The sequence below is a fragment of the Phocoena sinus genome, chromosome 5 (genome assembly GCF_008692025.1).
Source record: "Phocoena sinus isolate mPhoSin1 chromosome 5, mPhoSin1.pri, whole genome shotgun sequence".
Lineage (NCBI taxonomy): Eukaryota > Metazoa > Chordata > Mammalia > Artiodactyla > Phocoenidae > Phocoena > Phocoena sinus.
Window position 1 is genome coordinate 35,791,221 of NC_045767.1, and position 18,654 is coordinate 35,809,874.

At 37.3% G+C, this 18,654-nt stretch overlaps 1 non-coding gene across 1 annotated transcript; it reads right to left on the bottom strand.

The window, feature by feature from the left end:
- Positions 1 to 16,065: 16,065 nt before the first annotated feature.
- Positions 16,066 to 16,170, bottom strand: LOC116754872. The gene has a single exon (XR_004350201.1). It is a non-coding gene; the product is annotated as a U6 spliceosomal RNA (small nuclear RNA).
- Positions 16,171 to 18,654: the final 2,484 nt, after the last annotated feature.

Genomic DNA, 18,654 nt, shown 5'->3' on the forward strand with positions numbered 1-18,654 from the left:
AGAAGCCATTCTTATCCTACCTGGAGACCTGGAGATACATGTATACCTGAAGATATGTATGTAAGTACGAATATAAATGCAGGCTCTCCTATCTGCTACATGTAGCTCAATGTTATTGGAAATATGGAATAAGTTGGGAAATGAGGGGTAATCCCGGACTGTCTTGCAATTACAATCTTCCTTATGTTTTCAAGTGACCACTGTGAGGATGGGTGCACCACAGGTAAAGGAAATCTGGATACCAACACACAATAGTAAGGGTTATAGACATCTTTCATCACAGTAGATATAGATCTGATTCATCGGTGTGAATGACAGTATTTCATTATGTGAATTAATCATAAAGATTATCCCCAATGATGAACATTTCAATTGTTTCTATATTTTACTATAATAAAAATATTAATAAATATAATCAACAACAATAAATATTTTTAAGCATTGGATACATTTTCCTCAGTGTAAATCATTAGAGATAGGATAGCTGATTTAAAGGTTATGAGTATAATTACATTTATATACATATTGCTAAGCTACTTTGTCCATATTTTTATTTACATTTCAATGTAACAAACTTTCAAAGACAGGATTAATTCTCTTATGTCGAGATACAATCTCATTACCACAATATCATTTTGCAAGGTAATTACTAAGTTACTTTTGGAGAATATCACACTATAAATATTCAAACTTTATTGAAACTTTTAGAATGAACTCTCTTTCACCTCATGAACAAAAATACAAAGCCATTTTGAGAAAATCATTGAAAACCTGGATTAAAAAAATCAATATTTCCACTGTAAGATAGGGTTTTAACCTAATAAAATATAATGAACTTAATTTGCAACTTGCCCTTTTTAATTGGAAGAGGCTTTATTTTCATTTGTCCCCTTGACCTAGTACAATCATCAGCTACATGACCATGACCCTGTGGCTTTGCTGCCCTGCAGAATAGTATAAAATGCTGACACTGATATTATTAAATAAATATGCCCTTGTGTATAGGTAAACATACAAAATGCAATTTATGTGCATTTTCACGCGCAACTTAACCCAGTTAAAATCGCTTTGCTCCACTAGGACTAAAGCTCATGAAGTTAATGCTCTATGCAGCGGCAAAGGTGCTAGGAATTGGCACAGACTCCTCTAGGACAGAACTCCAAAACCCTGCCTGTCCTGCCTGTGCCGTTAGCCCTCTGGCTAAGTGAAATCCCAACTGAAGAAAGCTTCCGAATCAAGGCAGGGAGTCAAACTAACTTTCAAGCCCAGGAGAGTTAACAGTTAGTGCCACTCAGTTAGCAGATGTGACAATAATGACTTATTCATGCAAGGTATTTTATGCACTTGTTAAATGCATCAATTTTCTAATTATAATTTTCATGAAGTATATGGGGCAGTTATTATTATTCTCATGTTGACATGTTTTTCGTAATTCAAGCATTTCTCACTTATTCTTCTCTCTCCTTTGTCAGTCTCTACTTCTTTGCTGCCCAGCCTGTCTCATCAATATTCCCATCTATAAGAAGTCAGTTCGGCAAACATTTACTGCTACTGGGGTCCTAGTATTATAAGACATGACCCAAGGGCTTCCCTGATGGCGCAGTGGTTGAGAGTCCGCCTGCCAATGCAGGGGACACTGGTTCGTGCCCCAGTCCGGGAAGATCCCACATGCCATGGAGCGGCTGAGCCCGTGAGCCATGGCCGCTGACCCTGCGCGTCCGGAGCCTGTGCTCTGCAACGGGAGAGGCCACAACAGTGAGAGGCCCGCGTACAGTAAAAAAAAAAAAAAAAAAAAGACACGACCCCACAGAAGAAGGAGCTAAAGTTCAACAAGGGAGGCGGACAGTTGAGCCTGTGATAGAAGTGTGTGGAGGGTGTGTTTCAAAGCAGTGGCGCTTTGTCCACATGTAGTGGAGCCATGAAGACATTTACTCTTTGGAGGCTATAATATATAAGCCGAATCCTTGAGAGTGAGATGGAGTTTGTCAGTCAGAGTGTGGGAGGTTTTTGAGACGGCACAAACAACAGGGACCCAGGCATGAAAACATGAAATAGGAGTAGGAGAAGTCCAAGCATTCTGATAGCAAATGTGACGCGTAAGACTAAAGAGACTTAAACTGAGGCTGGGCTTTTGGTTGGTCCGAGGCCTCTGAGGGGTGTGTGTGACGTGGAAGGTTTCTAAGCCCCAAGTGCTACTGTTACTTGTATAAAAGATCACGTGAGCGGTAGTTATGGGCAACAAACAGGAGTATAAAACCCTAGTGCAAATAAACTACTGTAATCAGATCTTCATAAAAGTTAAACCTAGATGTTTTAAGAATCCAAGCAAAGGCTGTGGCAGTAGGGCCAGACATTAGGGGTCAATTTGATAAGTGTTTACAAGGTAAATGTGAAAAGACTAAATTAGATGGTATCAGGTAGAGATAACAGGAAGAGGGTATGTGAGGGAGCTAGAAACACATTGAAAATAAAACTCGGAAAGTCCACGTTCCTCCCGCTTCCACACAGCCAGCTGCGGAACGTGTCAGTGTCTTGCAGGCCTTAATCTGCTCTGCACTCCTTCTCCTCAAATACTGGATTATAAGTGAAGCTGCCAACTGGACCTCAGCCTCAAAATATCCAATATCCCCTTCAAATGTTCTTTCTCTCTGTCCTGGCTGGGGCACCTTCATCTTCTCAGTCTAAACGTTAAAATCCTGGGTCTCTTAATTGTTTTTACTAGAAGAATGGGAGAATGGAAATAATCGAGGCCCAGGATTTTAAATTGAATCGAGCACCAAGATCCAGAGACTCTATTTCTTAAATATGTCTTAACTTTACCTTCTTATATTGACTTCCACTCTTAGAGCCTTGGTTCAAACTACTTAGACTATCATAACTGTCTCCTAATTTGTCTTCTTACCTACCTTTCATCCCTTCTAGTCAATCCTGCAAATTGTTGCTGGAACGTTATTTCTAAAATTTAACTATGACTTGTCACACTTGTGCTAAAACCATTGAATCTCCTCCTAACACTCACATACTTAAAACACTGTGTTCTCATCCCAAAACCTAATGGGTCCTAACTCTTTAAAATGGTATGTAAGGTTCTTGGTAATCTAACTACCACATGAATCTGCTATCTCACACTCCTCTGAAATCGGTGAATCACGCAAGAGTAATCCAAAATATACCTGGGTCTCTCATACCTTTCAGGCAATAGCCAAGCTCCACAGTGAATATGCTTCTCATTTTGTCCCTTAAGTCCTCCGCCATCCTTTGATTTTCTGATAAGTTCCCAATGTCTCCTGTCTGCATTTAGTTTACACATTCCTTTTCTGTGATACCCTCTCATATTCTCACCCCTCATGCGACACAGAACACATTCAATCATATACTCTATAGCATCATTCAGATCCTTTTATTACAGCATGCACTGGTGGGGATTGCAATGATCATTTATACGTGTGTATCTGCTAGACGATGAACTCCCTACGGTGAGAGCTATGTCTTCTTTGCCTTTGGAGCAACATCACCTAGAAGAGGGCCTGTCTCATACATAACACTTAAAAACTATTAGTTGAACGAGAGATTACACAACTAACAATTGTATATACAATTGATCCTGATATGATTTGCAAAGCAATGTTAAACATACCATTTTTAAGGGGGCATCTACATTATTTTGGTCTGTAATGACTGTGATGTTGAACAAATGACAAAATATTTTATTTCTTTTAAAGGATCATTTTGTAAAATCACCCTCTCTGACAGACCACTTATACTTCTAGGAATCTGAGAGCTGAGACTTTATAAATGAATTAAGCCTCCATCCAGGGTTTCACCATCTACAATCACAGCAAGAAAACACAACTTATAAATGTATATATATATATTTTTTAAATCTCACTGTTATGTATTTTAATAAACTTCCTTTACAGGAACTTCACAATGAATTTGAACCATAAAAATATAGGTAGTTTGACTGCTACCAAAAATCTAGGTCCATATAATCTAGGTAGTTTGGTTGCCATTTTCACTGGCTGGGGGAATAATTATGCAAATCTAGTCTCAAGAAAAGCTCTGTACATCTCTTAGCTCTGTAAGCTCAATATAAAAGCCAGCTTTGGGTTATATATAAAAGTACCATGCACACATACAGAAACATATATTAATACACACATGTTCAAAAAAGTAAAAAAAGTTTAAGTGTAAAGCTCATTGAGAGGAGAAAAGAGCTTCAGGAGATAGTTGGTAATTGTTTCTCTGATTCAGAAAAAAGGACACTATTCTTGGTGACTATTACAGAATGTGAAGTCAATTTTCCAACCTGCATTTACTTTACATTAACATTTCTGCATATTTTAAAGACATATGTTTGAAAGTTTACATGTTTTCTTGTTTTTAACCACTAGGATTTTTAGGGTTGTCACCGTCAACAAATGCCTCTTCGATTTCACCCTTATCTATTTTATATCTTATGTCTGAATGTGGTAAACAAGTCAAAGAAATAGTAATTAAGCTTTTTGATCTTTGAATAGTGAGCTATAAATCTGCCTATCATCTGAAATAAAAAGAATGTCCATGACTTAAGGGCAGCCATGGAATTTATATTAATAGTCTTCTTAGAAACATGATTATTGATACTTCAGGCAATGCCTTAGATTGTTTATATTAAAGTTTTGATGTACAGTTCCACCTGCCCATATATTTTATATGTTTCAGGTATAATAAATATACCCACCAATATTAACATTTGGCTGAATAATGTAAGTTGTAATTTACCCTGTTCTGTTTTTGTAACATTGTCCTAAGTCATCGTTTTCTCCCTGCCTGGGCATCACAGCAACCTCATTTCTCTCTGCCTGGTACTTGCAGACAGGCATTTGCAGGCTTTATGGCTCATTTCCTTCCTATTACCATTTGATTAGTATCTCTTTTCTTAATCTTCACTCATTTCTGTGTATCTTTTCCCATTTGAGGTGCAATTCTAGAATTTTGAGCTTTTAAATCTTCCCAATGTGCTAATCCAATCTTAAACTGAGTCTGTCCTTCTGGTTTTGAAATCCTCACTCAGTGAAGAAGCCACACCGATTATTCTTTTAAATTGTAATTATTTTTAATCTCTTTTCCTCATCAATTTTCTTTCATATTCTCCATTTATGATAATAAAAACATCTCAGAGCAACACTCTTTATTTTGCCTCTGTTTTCTCTGGATTCTCTGGACTATTCTTGGTGAATGATGAGAGAGTGTCTCTGTGTCTCTCTCCTGGTGTCAGCCCCACCTTTTTCCCTGTCACAGTTTCTTACAGTCTATGGGAACACATTATTTTCAGTAGATTTTCATTTCTCTGGGATAATTCCATGAGAAATTCCAGAATATCTCATATATAATGAATATACATCATTCAGATATTAATTAAACTAAAGAAACCACAAGTTTTCTTGTATTTTCTTGAATCAACATTGTCGACTGTAATAAAAATGCACAAGGTGAGAGCTGTGAGTTTTAGTCTTATTTGGGGACTTACAGAGGACTATAGCCCTGGAGACAACCTCTCAGATAGCCATGAGGAACTGCTTCCAAGAGGTGGATGGAAGTCAGGATATATATGATTTTGGTGAAGGGGTACATGCACGCAAGCACACATCTTTGTGGAAGGGTACTGACAGTCACAAGGAACAGATACACCAGTTAATGATTTTAGAGCTTTCTAAGCAGAAGAAGATGCAAGAATCCAAGTTAGTAAAATACTTCTCCTGAAATATTTCTAACTAATTAAGGGGTTGTTTTGCCTCTTTTCCCGCAGCACAAAGGGCCTCATCCTGATTTTTGCCCTGAATTCCTTTCAGAGTGTATTGTAGGTCAGTGACTGCAATGGCTAATTACTTGATTCTTGTAGAACTGGACGGTGGGCAACATTTTTCATTTTACAATATTATTATTCACAAACATTATTGGAATTCAGAATGAAAATTTTAAAATATGTAATTTTATATGTATTTTAAAATCAGTTTTGTAAATACTCCTTAAAATAAATTTTCAAGTTTGAAAATATTATCTTACAATCTTGACTTTAAAAGGCTCGCTAATAAAGTGCACATTTTCTATGAAAGTTGTATCATCTTTTTCACCATCTTTATATAATGTGCTGAATTTTATACAACAAAATGATGTATTAGACTCAATTCGATATGGGAAACTAAGATGGTTCTATTCTTGAAAGGACTGGTGTTTTCTTCAAGTTTATAGATATCAGTGTCTCAGCTTGAACACTTCAGTAACGTCACATTCTGACAGCGTTAAGGACTCAGATTTTCCTTTACCACGGAGTTAATAAATTTCTAAACTGAATGATTCACTAGATGCTACTTTGCGAGGTTTTATGAAGTATTTTGGAACATTAAGATTCACAGTGAAAATTTTTTACTGACCTGGGTACATCATTTGCCAAGGGCACCTCCCCCTCAACTGGTTCTCTCTTCCTGTAAAGAGACAAAATAGCTCTTTACAACAAAGTTGCCCTTATAATGAATGGCATATACTCCCCAGTCAATTAAATACAAAGGAAGAGGCGCAGGAGAAGTAAGTGCATTTCTTATAAGCTCATTGATTTCTTCTTTGGGGTCTTTTTTTTTTTTTTTTTTTGAGGAACGCGGGCCTCTCACTGCTGCGGCCTCTCCCGTTCCGGAGCACGGGCTCCGGACGCGCAGGCCCAGCGGCCATGGCTCATGGGCCCAGCCACCCCATGGCATGTGGGATCTTCCCGGACCGGGGCACGAACCCGCGTCCCCTGCATAGGCAGGCGGACTCCCAACCACTGCGCCACCAGGGAAGACCTGGGGTCTTATTTTATTTAGCATTCAGATTCATCTCTTCGTTGTATCTAATTTTTTAAACCCCTGAGTAGACTTTCCCTTAACTAAAACCAAATGCACTTATCTAATTTTGCTCTAAATTGTAGAGTGGAAATAAATACAAGTTGTAGACACTAAGCTTTTAGTAATTAAACAGATTTTTGGAAGGGAGGGAAGGAGGGATGGTGGAAGTGGTGCCCAGCGAATACCAGCTGTCATCACCAAAGAGATTGCTAACTGGCCGTGAACTAATTTCATAGAGTGTATTACATAAATAAAGTTTCCTTGGTCTATGTTTGGGGAGGACAGGTATATTGGCTTGATCACCTCAGGAATGCTGAATGAGCTTAGTTAAACGTAAAAGAGACATACATTTATCAAAATCTGAATTTATGAATGAGTAGGAAAAAATATGACTGTCAAGTAAGTCAGATATTCATATCAGAAGAGCCATTTTCGGGCTTCCCTGGTGGCGCAGTGGTTGAGAATCTGCCTGCCAATGCAGGGGACACGGGTTCGAGCCCTGGTCTGGGAAGATCCCACATGCCACAGAGCAACTGGGCCCATGAGCCACAACTACTGAGCCTGCGTGCCACAACTACTGAGCCTGCGCATCTGGAGCCTGTGCTCCACAACAAGAGAGGCCACGACGGTGAGAGGCCCACGCACCGTGATGAAGAGTGGCCCCCGCTCGCCGCAACTAGAGAAAGCCCTCGCACAGAAACGAAGACCCAACACAGCCAATAAATAAATAAATAAATTTATTTTTTTAAAAAAAAAGAAGAGCCATTTTCAGTTTCTTATTTAAGAAAAACTATGAAAACGCAAATAATTAGATTATTTGATAAGCCAGAAACTGGCCTAAGAGATTTGGCCTAACAAATGTAATGTTAATGCTCAGTTACCTTAAGGTCTGATGGTCTGATGTCTCTACATGTATTGGAGAAATATATCATTAAATATATAATGAGACTGGATATTTGCACCAGCGTTTCAATGTATTCTTACTCTTGGAAAATACTAGGAAAGACTTTGAGAAAATACTACCATGACCATCACCACCAGCTCCTCATCTACCCTACCCTGGTTTCTTTGTTTGTGTGTGTGTGTTTTAATTCATTTCACTTTAATGGGCCTCTTATTAGTATAAAAATTTGTAATATAATAATGCCAAATTTCTTTGAGCTTTTAAAGGAGAAGTTACTTTTCTTTAAAGTGTTAATATCCTTCCTTATGTGTTAGTGCTCTTCTCTCTCTCTCTCTCTCTCTCTTTATATATCTAACTTGTTCCATCATATGTCATAGTTTAACTCTCAGAAATGTGGGGTATCTTGCCTGTGTCAGTTCTCTAACAATGAAAATGTTATTTAAAAAATAAGATTGGTTCATTATACTGTTAACAATGACACTCTCATATGTGCCTAGAGGTTAATGACAGAATTAGAAAACTCTCCTGCTGGAGATGACTTGCTAGTTGGGAGTCTCTCTCATGAGTGAGGCAAGCGCTAAGTTTTCTCAAGAGCTTCTTCCACCACCAGGAAACCTGGACTCTTACGTCAACTCAAGGTCTGTTTTGGGAACTGCATAAGGATCTCATATCCTTGCTAAGGGAAAGGTCTATTTTTCCTTCTCACTCTGGATAAAGTCACAGGAAAATTTAAGGCTCATTTTTCTTCTCTGGATATTAAATGGTGAAAATTTTAAAATGATGATTAAATGAGAAAAGTAATATATCTATTTTTTTTATTTTGACTAAGTATGTATTGGGAGGTAGAATAGTTAAGCTATATAAATCTCCTTAGATGAGCCAAATTAAATATTTTTAAATAAAAAGTATATTTGATATTAAAATACTAGGAAATTAGTAGAAATCTTTATTTATACTTTCTAATATATGTCAGACTTCATTCTCAATGTTTTTCCCAGATATTATAGAAATGGAATGAAATACCTTATGCCTGATAGTCAAATACAAATGCATAAAATGTGAAAATCACATATATCTACAAAATCTACATACATTTTCTGCCTAAGGGAAAATTAAAATAAATTGTGTGGGATTTTGTGAGGGTTGGGAATGGAGTGGGAGGTGAAATCCCGTTATCTCCCATGTTCACTATTATTTCAATGCTAAAGAGTAGCATTGCCACTAGAGGGCAGCGTTTGACTGAAAATCAAAGGAAAATACCCATACAATTCCTTGCAGACAGAAAAGTTATTAACAGTATACAGTTATCTTGTCAGTAAACCACTTGAGCTTCACCTCTGCCCTTAATTTTACTTTGTTTTTTGTGAGTTTTGTTTGATGCCCATAGCATCCAGTGATCCAAAGATATGGTCCCCATCAGACTCCTGTGAGGTTACTAAGCAGGTATGTTTTGTTTCGGCAGCCCCGTTCCTCTACTCTAAAACTGTACTTCTGACTTGGCACTTCTTGCCTTTGACAGTCAGTTAAGTTCAATCAAGAAATAATGCCTCAGTTTGCTACCACAAGCCCTACACTTTAAGCTTTTCTCGTATATATATGAATGAGGTACAGTCCTTCTCCAGGCAACAGTGTGCCTTATACTGCCCACAAACCACTTAGGACCTCCTGTGATTGTCCCACAAATCCCACTTTGATCCTATTATTGTCCATTTCTTTCATACAAAACCCATGTTTTCTAAGCTCATAGTTTATTTATTCCTAGGAAATTGGTATGCTTACAGATGATTTTAACGACAAGGACTAAAGTGAAAATAAAGTAATATTTGCTGTTTCTTCAAATGCACTATCATGTTAGAATTCATTCCTGTTAATTAATAATAATAATATTCATTTAATATTAGTATTCATATTTCATTTGATTATTTCTCTTTAGCTAATATTTATAAATGTTTTGCATATGGCTAACACTATAAAGGTAAGGTGACACTGAACTTAATCCTATGATATAAGTACTACAGTTATTTCCAATTTACAGCTGAAATTAGGGCTAAGGGTGTATTTTTAAACATTTAGACAGTTAAGAACCGTGAGGTACTAGGCTTGGCTTATTTGAGGTCACTGTGCACATAAGTGAAAGAACTAGTTTTCCTGACACTAGAGTTAGGAATACACACCTCTCAGGTTTTCTATAAATGCCAGCTTAAGCCATCTAAATTGAAGCCCATGGTGACCTCTGACATTAGATATTAGGTTTATTAATATTTAAATGTAAAGTCCTATAATTATATTCTTATTCTTACTAGATCAATTAATTCATTCATCGAATATGTAACATACTGCTAGGATTTGAGGGTACAAAAATGACTAAGACTTAACTCCTCAAGGCGTGTTAATAACACATAGAAACTGATTGTGGAGACTGTCTTTTTTGTGATAGTCTTACCCCGAGATAAAATGGAATAACAGTTACACACTTCAGATGTCTCATATACACAAGGGCTGATTTGAGGGCAGAAGTTGTACTGAACGCAGACATGCTGCTTTCTGGCTGGAAATCAAAAGCCCACACAAAACAGCCCTCTTTTCTGACGACAGGAAGAGAGTAAGTAGTCCCAGCTAGAAGTGCAAATTAAAACAACCGGAAATCACTATATACATATTCAAATGGCTAAAATAAACTATAGTTACAACACCAAATACTGTCAAGGATGTAGAGAGAGTGGCTCTCTTATACATTACTGGTGCGAATGCAAAATGGTACAGCCACTCTGGAAGTCAGTTTAGTGCTTTCTTAAATTAAGCATGCAGCTGCCATATGACCCAGCAATTGCACTCCTAGGTATTTATCACAGAGGACTGAACACTTATATACATACAAGAACCTATACACAAATGTCTATAGAAACTTTATTATTAATAGCCCCCAAATGGAAACAATTCAGATGTCTTCAGTAGGTAAGTGGTTCAACAAACTCACATACGACTTAGCAACAAAAGGGAACAAAATATCGATACATGCAACAATCTGGATGAATCTCCAAGAAGATGCTCCATGAAAAAAATCCACTCACAAAAGATTAAATACAGTATTATTCCATCTATATAGCATTATTGAAATAACAAGTTATAGGAATGAAGGCCAGATTACTGGTTGCCAGGGGTTAACAAGGGGACCAGGAGATGGGGAGGCGGTGGATGAGAAGAAAGTGGATGTGACTATAAAAGGGAAACATAAACGATACTTGTAGTGATGGAACATTCTGTATCTTGACTACACCGATGTTGCACAACACTGGTCGTGATACTGTACTACAGTTCTGCAAGATGTTACCATTAGGTGAAACTAGGTAAGGGATATGTGGCATCTCTCTGAATTATTTCTTACAACTGCATACAAATCTTTATTTTCTATCTGAAAATAAAAAGGGTAATTAAAAATTTTTAAAATAGGGCTTCCCTGGTGGCACAGTGGTTAAGAATCCACCTGTCAATGCAGGGGACACGGGTTCAAGCCCTGGTCTGGGAAGATCCCACATGCCACAGAACAACTAAGCCCACGTGCCACAACTACTGAAGCCTGCATGCCTAGAGCCCATGCTCTGCAACAAGAGAACCCACCGCAATGAGAAGCCCGCGCACCGCAACAAAGAGTCGCCCCCACTCGCCACAACTAAAGAAAGCCCGCGCACAGCAACAAAGACCCAACGCAGCCATAAATAAATAAATAAATAAATAAATAAATAAATAAATAATCTGTCTATCTTAAAAAAAATACTGAAAATTAAAAATTAACTAACTGGTCTGGGTATTTCTTACCAGAACCCTCTCTCTTGGGCAAGAGAAATTCACATTATGTAGAAAATAGCAAGGAACGTCTCAGCAAAGGAAAAGACGAAGGCAAGAATTGAAGGGAAAGCTGTGGAAGGGGCAGTTCCTGGGGAACAGAAAATCAGGAAGGAGCTGTGTTATCAAGATGACAGACGTTTCCACACTACACCATCCCTCCTTCTGGTCTGGAGGAGACCAGACTTCAGAAAGGAATAGTGTCCTGAGGCCCACAGGGAAGTTCAGGACAAAGCACTGGGATTGAGGTTCTGAGAAGATCCCTGAACCTAAGTAGGGAACGGAGAAGAACCAGCCAAAGCTTCCGAAGGGCTGTTCTTGACTGCACAATGAGCACAAGCATGTCAGCAAGTACTGGTGGGACCAACAAGCAAAAGAAATTCCAAGTATCTTCTGAAATCTATGAAGATCCCAGATCCACTGCACACGTGTTGGGTGGGGAGGGAAATAAGGAGAGTGAAACTGGATTTTCTACACATACCAAATTGATGGGAACTAAGAACGTGATTTCAATTTATTTTAGAAAAATAAAGCAAGTTAGTATTTTGTTGTTGCTGTTGAAGTTGTTGTTATCCTCCAGAAACATGGAGTAAAATTCATATCTGCCAGTAGATGTCCCAAAATCTTTTCTTACTGATGGACTGCACAAGGAAAGATGTGGATTTACATAATTTCAAGAATCGTATCTTCTTTATATTATCAGGAGTAAATAGCCTGTATCACTTAGACAAAATGGCTAGAGTTTTCAAAGCCAGGATTTCCTTTCTTAATTTTGATGATCCCAAGTTGAATATTTTTACATTCTAGAAAGAGTGAGGGTTTCTATTTATTGTGTGCTTTCCTTTGAATGACTTTTTATAGACTGGAATGGTCATAGGCTTATTAGCCATGGGGCTGTGCCTAAGATAATTAGTTAGACAAACAGAAGGATTAAAGGAAATCTCTATGCAGGTAATGGGGATCCAAACTATTATACTTTTCATAGATGAATAAGCTTTATGTAGATACTAAACCATTTCTTACTATATTAGTAATTTAATTCAATATACTTTAATATTAAACCTCTATAAAATGTTAACAGAATAAAGTTATCCTGTTATGTTTTGAGGCACAAGTGAACACTTTCTGTGGCTTTTATGATGAAACTTATTTTCCCTTTGAAGTTGAAGTTACTCCAAAATTACTCCCAACTGGTGGGCACTTTTTCCCACAAGGAGGACAAGAAATTCACTAATTATTCTGAGTTCCTTGGCAACCAGACTTACCTATTTTAGACTTACTTTGAGAATTGGTAGTGGGTGAATAGTGTCCCTCCACAATTCATGTCTACTCATAACCTACTTCTGTTCTCCATGGAGCATGTTGACTTATGGAGCTTTGAGGAACAGCCAAGTGGTTCTCCAACTGCTTTTTCAGCTAACTGGGAGAGAAGCTGTTAAACTAGTTGAATGTATTCTTAAATCATTCAGTGCCCTTCTTGTTAAGAAGGAAAATTGATTTCCTCAACTCTGAACCATAGCTAGCAGGAATTGCTGTTGATTAGGAAGACCGTGGTAGCAGAAAAAGAGACAATCAGCTGAGAACATGATGAAGAGGAAGCATCCAGTCTAACTACAGCTTATTTTCTAGTTGTGTTTCCACCTAGCTCATTTGTGAAATTAGTAATTCTGGCATTTAAAAAATATTTTGGTATTATTTCTATATTTATTGATATGATGCAATGTTCTCATCTCTTTGTGGGAGGGGTAAAAAGGAAACTGTCAATGTATGGTAATATTTGTTTTACCAAGAATGATAGGATTTTATGGACATTACCATTATATTCTAAGAATATTTTAAAAATATAAATGGGATGACCATAGGAATGGAGCTCAAAGGGAGATTTGGGGAAAAGGTGGAAATAAAACTGGAATTAAGAGGGCTTTTTCATTCTTATTTATTTACTTATTTATGTATTTATTTATTTTTGGTTCGTTTATAAGATCAATTTATCTTTACTGAAAACAAAGTAGCCAGTTGGATATCCTAGGCCGTAACCCTTAAGAAAACTGAGCCTGGCACATAAGACTGGTTCTCTAGTAGAAGAGCCAGGGAAACATCATAGTAATTCTGTTCAACCCAGCTAGGTCCCTCCTAAGTGGAAATGGCAGACATTTCTCAGCTGGTGGGTACCATCTCTTGATGGAGAGGACAGTGGAGAAGGAAACAGGGTTTCCTGGCCCCCTTCATCACTGCCTTTCCTAATTGCTGCCCACAGGTTGCTCCTCAGGCTGGGGGCTCAACACCTCACCAGTCTGCCGTGGAAGGACACAGTATCTGCATAGATGGAGAAAATGTTTTCTCGTAGATCTGCTCTAATTGCGAGATTTTTGCAATCATTTTTCAAGATTTCTGACATGTCTCATTATGTAACTTATTGCTGGCCTCCAAAACATCAATTCATTAAAAAACCCCAAAGAAAAGAAGAACATAAATTATTGAACTTAGCATTATAACAGTTTGCACAGCTAAAGAATTAAACATTTACTGATTTTGTTAGTGTAAGCTTTCAGATTCATATTTCACAAATGACAAAGAGCTTAAAGCTTATCCCTTGAAGAACAGGGCACACTTTGACAGTGCTGTAATGTTAAAAATTTATTGGAATAATGTTCTTTTCTATGACTTTACAATTTGTGGTTTACACTTTCAAAATTGGAACAGGTCACAGAAAATAGTCCACCCAGTCACCTTTGCAATTCATGTGCCCCTGTTCTTCCTCTCATCCATTACAAAACGTTTGTTTTCCAAGGATCAATACATTCCAAAGAATCTCAAGGAAAAATAAGTCACTTAGAAGGGTATTAGTCATGGCATAAAGTAGCAGAGATTGTATCGTAGATATCATTATTTTTCTGAGGTCCATCAACCAGGTCTGTGAGTAGATGCATGCTTGTGTGTGTGTCTGTGTGTGTGTGTGTGTGTGTTCATGTGTGTGTTTCTGTGCATGCATTTGTGTGAGTGCAAAGGAGAGGGAATAAGAAAAATTCATTTGCATGAAGAAGGGAATATAAAATATAAATTAGGCACTTCATTTAATTTTTTATTACATTTCTTATTGACTCTCTTCCTCCTTTAGGATCCAAACTCCATGGAGAGAGGACTCAATCTGTTCTGTCACTGCTGTAGGCTCAGTGAATAGAACAGTACCGGTCACTCAAAGCCCGTAGTTTACCTTAGTGTTCACTCCTTTTTAAAAAAAAAAAAATTTTATTAGCATATAGTTGATTTACAATGTTGTGTTAGTTTCTGCTCTAGTATACACATATCCACTCTTTTTTAGATTATTTTCCCATATAGGTCATTACAGAGTATTGAGTTAGGTTCCCTGTGCTATACAGTAGGTCCTTATTAGTTATCTATTTTATATATAGTAGGGTGTATATGTCAATCTCAATCTCCCAATTTATCCCTCCCCCGCTTTCTCCCTTGGTAACCATAAGTTTATTTTCTACATCTGTGACTCTATTTCTGTTTCGTAAATAAGTTCATTTGTACCATTGTGGTGTTATATGTTTTATGGGTTTTGATAATTGTAATGACATGTTTTCATAGAGAATACTTTCACTGCCTTAAAAATCCTCTGTGCTCCACCTACGTATCCCTTCCTTTCCTCTAGCCCCTGGCAACCACTGCTCCTTTTTTTTTTTTTTTTTTTTTTGCGGTACGCGGGCCTCTCACTGTTGTGGCCTCTCCCGTTGTGGAGCACAGGCTCCAGATGCGCAGGCTCAACGGCCATGGCTCATGGGCCCAGCCGCTCCGCGGCATGTGGGATCTTCCCGGACTGGGGCAGGAACCCATGTCCCCTGCATAAGCAGGCGGACTCTCAACCACTGCGCCACCAGGGAAGCCCCACTGCTCTTTTTTTTTTTTAACTGGCTCCATAGTTCTGCCTTTTCTAGAATATCTTATATCAGGATTCATACAGGACGTAGCCTTTCAGATTGGCTTCTTTCACTTAGTATTATGCATTTAAGTTTCTTCCATGTCTTGTCATGGCTTGATAGCTCACTGAATAATATTCCATTGTCTGGATACATCACAGTTTATCCATTTACCTACTGAAGTTCTATGAATAGAACTGTTATAAATATCCATGTGCAGGTTTCTGCATGGACACAGGCTTTCCACTCATTTGGGTAAATACCAAGGAATGTGACTGCTGATCTTATGGTGGGAATATGTTTATTTTTATAAGAAACCGTCAAACAGTCTTCCAAGGTGCTTGTACCATTTTGCGTTCCCACCAGCATGATGTTGTGTTTTCTCTGTTGCTCCACATTCTTGCCAGATTTTGATGTCGCCAATGCTTGGGATTTTAGTTACTCTAATGCATATGTAGTGGAAACAATCTCATATTTTAAAATTTGCAATTCTCTAATGATGTATGATTTATATTTTCATATGCTTATTGGAAAAAATATGAAATGTATCATAAATTTATATCATCCTTGAACAGAGGACATGCTTATCTTCTCTGTATGATTCCAATTTTGGTATATGTGCTTCCAATGTGAGCACTGTCCTTTCTTTTGTTTCCCAAGATGAAGGGTGTAATGGCTAAAACAAACATGTAACCATAAGATAAATTGGAGTTTTATCTTCAGCCGTTGACTGAAGAGTCATGTTTATTTCTATAAAATATAAATAAGATGAGACCTGTGAATGGAGAAGGAGCAAGAGATATCTAGAAATGCAGAAGAGAAAAAAACAGTAGGAAGAAGGCATACTTTCAGACAGAGCCACAAAGGTACCCTAGGTTCAATGGGTGCAGACAAAAAACAAGGCAGGTTTTTAGAAGAAAATTATTTTTTAAAATGGGGGCAGAGAAGTAATTAGGACTTAGCTTTAGAAACACTTAACAAGCTTTCTTCCAATATTTTACTTTCACCTTTTCCTCCTGCCTCAAGCCCTGTTTACACAGAGTTTAGGAAAACAGTGTGACTCCACACTTGTAAAAAAATAATCAAATTGTTTAGGACAGGAATATTACCTTAAACTCATAATTGCACACCTATATTTTCAGAAGTGTGAGATTCCATACCATGTACCAGGCTCTGTTTTGGCACTGAGAATAAAAAATGGAGCAAAACACATTTCCTGTTTCAGTGGAAGTTATACCTCAGTGGCGGGAAGCAAACTATATATATATATATGTAGTATATGTAGAGCATTATATTATATATATAATGTAGAGCAATAAAGCAGGTAAGTTGGAAAGCTAACACTGATGTAGCTCATTGTTCTATCGAGATTTACTGGGATTTTCTTTTAATATCTTATCTGAGAAGAGTCCTGAAGCAGATGCCAAATTTGGCCACGCCCTGGGCCAAGGACACTTCAGATGAAGAAATAACAAATGCAAAGTCTAGGAGCAGAACTGCCTTGGCCTGTTCACAGAACAGCAAGGAGGCTTGTGTGACTGAAATAATGGTAAAAGAAGCTTGTATTTTGAGCTAAATGGGCAAGAAGAGAAGTGAAAAAGTTGAGGTAAGAAATGTAAGCGAGAAAATTATATAGGGCTGTGTAGGTCTTAGAAATAACTTACAGTTTTCCTGAGAGTAAGATATGAAAATGCAATCAACCAATTTGTCCTACATGGCATTTACAGCACACTCCATCCAAAAAAGCAGAATGCATTCACATGCTCATAAATCATTACCAAGATTGATCACATTGTGGACAATGAGATAAGTATCATTAATTTAAAAGTGGTTCCTTTTCTCATTTTTTCAAACTTGTTAATTTTTTATACAATTTTAAAGGTTACTTTTCATTTACAGTTATTTCAAAATATTGGCTATATTCCCCGTGTTGTACAATGAATCCTTTAGCTTGTCTTACACCTAATTGTTTGTACCTCTGACTTCCCCACCCCTATGTTGCCCCTTCCCCCTTCTCCTCACTGGTAACCATTAGTTTGTTCTCTGTATCTGTGAGTCTGCTTCTTTTTTGTTATATTCACTAGCTTGTTGTATTTTTTAGATTCCACATTTAAGTGACATCATACAATATTTGTCTTTCTCTCACTTATTTCACTTAACATGATGCCCTCCAAGTCCATCCATGTTGCTGCAAATAGCAAAATTTCGTTCTTTATTATGGCTGAGTAGTATTGAATGAATATGGAAATAGAACATATCAGAATATGTGAAATATCACTAAGACAATACTAACGGGAAACTTATAGCACAGAAAGTTTATAACAGAAATCACTGAGAGACTCAAATACTGTACCTTAGCTTTCACCTTAAGAAACAGAAGAGCAAATATAAAGTAAGGAGAAGAAAAGAAACGATAAAAATCGAAGTGGAAATCAACAAAATAGGAATCTCCAAAATGATAGAGAAAGTATAAGAAGCCAAAAACCAATTCCTTGAAATAAATAAATTTGAAAAACACTCTAGCCAAGTGAATAAGAAAAGAGAGAGCAGACACAACTTTCGATATCAGGCTGAGAGAGGTATCACTACAGATTCCACAGCTATTAAAAAGAAAGTGAAGAAATATTAAGAACGACTTTTGTCTATGACTTTGACAGTTTATATGATATGGACAAATTGCTTATGTGACACAAACTACTAAAATCCTTGCAAGAAGAAACCGACAATCTGAACAACTCTGTATCTACTAAGGAAATTGAAACTGTAGCTAAATCCTTCCCAGACCCAGAGTTTCACTGATGAATTCTACCAAATATTTTCAGAAAATATAATACCAATTCTATACAAAGTTTTTCAGAAAATTTAACAGAATTGAATATTTCCCCACTCCTTCTATGAGCATAATCTTGAAGCAAAACCAAAGACATTATAACAAACGTAAACTGCGCTTATCGTGGTGATCATTTTGAAATGTACAGAAATATCAAATCACTATGTTGTGTAACAGGAACTAACATGGTATTGTAGGCCAATTATATTTCTCAATCAAACAAACAAGCTCATAGAAAAAGAAATAGATGTGCAATTACCAGAAGTGGAAGGTGGGGGTAGGGAGGAATTG